Below are 6000 nucleotides of genomic sequence, written 5' to 3'. Positions count from 1 at the left end.
CTGCAGTAGTCTTCTCATCCAGCGGTTACTGCACAAAAACTTCAAAAATTCATAACTTTTGAACGGATTGTCTGATTTTCCTCAAACTTTCAATGATGTGTTCTACTGATATTGCTACATTCTCTCAATCCTTATGTTTATGAAGGTGAACTTGTCCTTTAAATCACAAAATAGGCATACCCCGCTTCTCTTATTTGGTATCTACTAATCGCCTTGTCTAATCTTCTATCCGTTCTCCGTTTCTTTTTCACAAACACTGATTACTCGGGGCTTACAGCCAAACAAGCTTGCTTTCATCTATATGCCCCGTCATACTTCTCTTTGTTTTACCCCCATTTCGATTTCGACCAGTTATCATTACAATTGCTGTGTTATTACCATGTCATATTGTTTGTTTTTGCACATTGTTGACAAGGCAAAAAAACTTGTACTATCATTTCTGATGTGATATTCGTGAACGAAATGTATGAAATAAATTGATTGAATTGAATTGAATTGAATGAAATGTAATCGTTACAAAAACAAGTAATAGTATCTATTTTGTCAGTACAGCTGCTTTTAAACTGACAGCTAGGCAGAACGACACTATCTTAATCGATTTTTTCATTTTACAAAAATAGTTAAAGATATTGCTCTTGTTTTTCCTCACCCTTCGTGTTCGGTTTAAAAGAATAAGAAACAAATAAGAATTATGAATTAAGTAGTGATAAACTTGAAGCGGTACTATTTCAGGCAGAATTACTTCGAAAAGCAGTCAGTCAAAATTTTACATCAACAGGGAAAGATATATTTATAGACACGTTGATATACGCAGGATGCAGTTAACATTGTGGGCGACAAGTACATATTACAAATAAATGTATCCGGTTCGCTTCAGAGAGTAATTAAGCATTCTCTGCTTATTAAAAGATATATATATATATATATATATATATATATATATATATGTCAGGGAAATGTGTACTTTTTTCAAAAGATGGAATTTTGTGAAATTCTCTTTATATTTTCCTTATATTGTTGTACGCATGTGACATCTAAGTTATTCACACACTGCAGTAGTCTTCTCATCCAGCGGTTACTGCACAAAAACTTCAAAAATTCATAACTTTTGAACGGATTGTCTGATTTTCCTCAAACTTTCAATGATGTGTTCTACTGATATTGCTACATTCTCTCAATCCTTATGTTTATGAAGGTGAACTTGTCCTTTAAATCACAAAATAGGCATACCCCGCTTCTCTTATTTGGTATCTACTAATCGCCTTGTCTAATCTTCTATCCGTTCTCCGTTTCTTTTTCACAAACACTGATTACTCGGGGCTTACAGCCAAACAAGCTTGCTTTCATCTATATGCCCCGTCATATACTTCTCTTTGTTTTACCCCCATTTCGATTTCGACCAGTTATCATTACAATTGCTGTGTTATTACCATGTCATATTGTTTGTTTTTGCACATTGTTGACAAGGCAAAAAAACTTGTACTATCATTTCTGATGTGATATTCGTGAACGAAATGTATGAAATAAATTGATTGAATTGAATTGAATTGAATGAAATGTAATCGTTACAAAAACAAGTAATAGTATCTATTTTGTCAGTACAGCTGCTTTTAAACTGACAGCTAGGCAGAACGACACTATCTTAATCGATTTTTTCATTTTACAAAAATAGTTAAAGATATTGCTCTTGTTTTTCCTCACCCTTCGTGTTCGGTTTAAAAGAATAAGAAACAAATAAGAATTATGAATTAAGTAGTGATAAACTTGAAGCGGTACTATTTCAGGCAGAATTACTTCGAAAAGCAGTCAGTCAAAATTTTACATCAACAGGGAAAGACATATTTATAGACACGTTGATATACGCAGGATGCAGTTAACATTGTGGGCGACAAGTACATATTACAAATAAATGTATCCGGTTCGCTTCAGAGAGTAATTAAGCATTCTCTGCTTATTAAAAGATATATATATATATATATATATATATATATGTCAGGGAAATGTGTACTTTTTTCAAAAGATGGAATTTTGTGAAATTCTCTTTATATTTTCCTTATATTGTTGTACGCATGTGACATCTAAGTTATTCACACACTGCAGTAGTCTTCTCATCCAGCGGTTACTGCACAAAAACTTCAAAAATTCATAACTTTTGAACGGATTGTCTGATTTTCCTCAAACTTTCAATGATGTGTTCTACTGATATTGCTACATTCTCTCAATCCTTATGTTTATGAAGGTGAACTTGTCCTTTAAATCACAAAATAGGCATACCCCGCTTCTCTTATTTGGTATCGGGTCTAGGGCAATTACCCCCTGGGCAATTACCCCGGACCGTTCTCCTGGTCCTAATCCTAATCCTAATCCTGAACCTGATCCTATGCCTAACCCAAACTCCTAACCCTAAACCTAACCCTAACCCTAATCTTAACTCTTACCTTACCACTAACCAGTATTCAGCCGGGGGGTAATTGCCCTCTGGGGGTAATTGCCCGGATACGTTGGTATCTACTAATCGCCTTGTCTAATCTTCTATCCGTTCTCCGTTTCTTTTTCACAAACACTGATTACTCGGGGCTTACAGCCAAACAAGCTTGCTTTCATCTATATGCCCCGTCATACTTCTCTTTGTTTTACCCCCATTTCGATTTCGACCAGTTATCATTACAATTGCTGTGTTATTACCATGTCATATTGTTTGTTTTTGCACATTGTTGACAAGGCAAAAAAACTTGTACTATCATTTCTGATGTGATATTCGTGAACGAAATGTATGAAATAAATTGATTGAATTGAATTGAATTGAATGAAATGTAATCGTTACAAAAACAAGTAATAGTATCTATTTTGTCAGTACAGCTGCTTTTAAACTGACAGCTAGGCAGAACGACACTATCTTAATCGATTTTTTCATTTTACAAAAATAGTTAAAGATATTGCTCTTGTTTTTCCTCACCCTTCGTGTTCGGTTTAAAAGAATAAGAAACAAATAAGAATTATGAATTAAGTAGTGATAAACTTGAAGCGGTACTATTTCAGGCAGAATTACTTCGAAAAGCAGTCAGTCAAAATTTTACATCAACAGGGAAAGACATATTTATAGACACGTTGATATACGCAGGATGCAGTTAACATTGTGGGCGACAAGTACATATTACAAATAAATGTATCCGGTTCGCTTCAGAGAGTAATTAAGCATTCTCTGCTTATTAAAAGATATATATATATATATATATATATATATATATATATATATGTCAGGGAAATGTGTACTTTTTTCAAAAGATGGAATTTTGTGAAATTCTCTTTATATTTTCCTTATATTGTTGTACGCATGTGACATCTAAGTTATTCACACACTGCAGTAGTCTTCTCATCCAGCGGTTACTGCACAAAAACTTCAAAAATTCATAACTTTTGAACGGATTGTCTGATTTTCCTCAAACTTTCAATGATGTGTTCTACTGATATTGCTACATTCTCTCAATCCTTATGTTTATGAAGGTGAACTTGTCCTTTAAATCACAAAATAGGCATACCCCGCTTCTCTTATTTGGTATCTACTAATCGCCTTGTCTAATCTTCTATCCGTTCTCCGTTTCTTTTTCACAAACACTGATTACTCGGGGCTTACAGCCAAACAAGCTTGCTTTCATCTATATGCCCCGTCATATACTTCTCTTTGTTTTACCCCCATTTCGATTTCGACCAGTTATCATTACAATTGCTGTGTTATTACCATGTCATATTGTTTGTTTTTGCACATTGTTGACAAGGCAAAAAAACTTGTACTATCATTTCTGATGTGATATTCGTGAACGAAATGTATGAAATAAATTGATTGAATTGAATTGAATTGAATGAAATGTAATCGTTACAAAAACAAGTAATAGTATCTATTTTGTCAGTACAGCTGCTTTTAAACTGACAGCTAGGCAGAACGACACTATCTTAATCGATTTTTTCATTTTACAAAAATAGTTAAAGATATTGCTCTTGTTTTTCCTCACCCTTCGTGTTCGGTTTAAAAGAATAAGAAACAAATAAGAATTATGAATTAAGTAGTGATAAACTTGAAGCGGTACTATTTCAGGCAGAATTACTTCGAAAAGCAGTCAGTCAAAATTTTACATCAACAGGGAAAGATATATTTATAGACACGTTGATATACGCAGGATGCAGTTAACATTGTGGGCGACAAGTACATATTACAAATAAATGTATCCGGTTCGCTTCAGAGAGTAATTAAGCATTCTCTGCTTATTAAAAGATATATATATATATATATATATATATATATATATATATGTCAGGGAAATGTGTACTTTTTTCAAAAGATGGAATTTTGTGAAATTCTCTTTATATTTTCCTTATATTGTTGTACGCATGTGACATCTAAGTTATTCACACACTGCAGTAGTCTTCTCATCCAGCGGTTACTGCACAAAAACTTCAAAAATTCATAACTTTTGAACGGATTGTCTGATTTTCCTCAAACTTTCAATGATGTGTTCTACTGATATTGCTACATTCTCTCAATCCTTATGTTTATGAAGGTGAACTTGTCCTTTAAATCACAAAATAGGCATACCCCGCTTCTCTTATTTGGTATCTACTAATCGCCTTGTCTAATCTTCTATCCGTTCTCCGTTTCTTTTTCACAAACACTGATTACTCGGGGCTTACAGCCAAACAAGCTTGCTTTCATCTATATGCCCCGTCATATACTTCTCTTTGTTTTACCCCCATTTCGATTTCGACCAGTTATCATTACAATTGCTGTGTTATTACCATGTCATATTGTTTGTTTTTGCACATTGTTGACAAGGCAAAAAAACTTGTACTATCATTTCTGATGTGATATTCGTGAACGAAATGTATGAAATAAATTGATTGAATTGAATTGAATTGAATGAAATGTAATCGTTACAAAAACAAGTAATAGTATCTATTTTGTCAGTACAGCTGCTTTTAAACTGACAGCTAGGCAGAACGACACTATCTTAATCGATTTTTTCATTTTACAAAAATAGTTAAAGATATTGCTCTTGTTTTTCCTCACCCTTCGTGTTCGGTTTAAAAGAATAAGAAACAAATAAGAATTATGAATTAAGTAGTGATAAACTTGAAGCGGTACTATTTCAGGCAGAATTACTTCGAAAAGCAGTCAGTCAAAATTTTACATCAACAGGGAAAGACATATTTATAGACACGTTGATATACGCAGGATGCAGTTAACATTGTGGGCGACAAGTACATATTACAAATAAATGTATCCGGTTCGCTTCAGAGAGTAATTAAGCATTCTCTGCTTATTAAAAGATATATATATATATATATATATATATATATGTCAGGGAAATGTGTACTTTTTTCAAAAGATGGAATTTTGTGAAATTCTCTTTATATTTTCCTTATATTGTTGTACGCATGTGACATCTAAGTTATTCACACACTGCAGTAGTCTTCTCATCCAGCGGTTACTGCACAAAAACTTCAAAAATTCATAACTTTTGAACGGATTGTCTGATTTTCCTCAAACTTTCAATGATGTGTTCTACTGATATTGCTACATTCTCTCAATCCTTATGTTTATGAAGGTGAACTTGTCCTTTAAATCACAAAATAGGCATACCCCGCTTCTCTTATTTGGTATCGGGTCTAGGGCAATTACCCCCTGGGCAATTACCCCGGACCGTTCTCCTGGTCCTAATCCTAATCCTAATCCTGAACCTGATCCTATGCCTAACCCAAACTCCTAACCCTAAACCTAACCCTAACCCTAATCTTAACTCTTACCTTACCACTAACCAGTATTCAGCCGGGGGGTAATTGCCCTCTGGGGGTAATTGCCCGGATACGTTGGTATCTACTAATCGCCTTGTCTAATCTTCTATCCGTTCTCCGTTTCTTTTTCACAAACACTGATTACTCGGGGCTTACAGCCAAACAAGCTTGCTTTCATCTATATGCCCCGTCATACTTCTCTTTGTTTTACCC

The sequence above is a fragment of the Diadema antillarum genome, unplaced genomic scaffold (assembly GCF_040938485.1).
Source record: "Diadema antillarum isolate AM-2024a unplaced genomic scaffold, OU_Dant_1.0 seq00000119_RagTag, whole genome shotgun sequence".
Lineage (NCBI taxonomy): Eukaryota > Metazoa > Echinodermata > Echinoidea > Diadematoida > Diadematidae > Diadema > Diadema antillarum.
The sequence above is the reverse complement of the archived record's forward strand: the minus strand, read 5'-3'. Positions refer to the sequence as shown.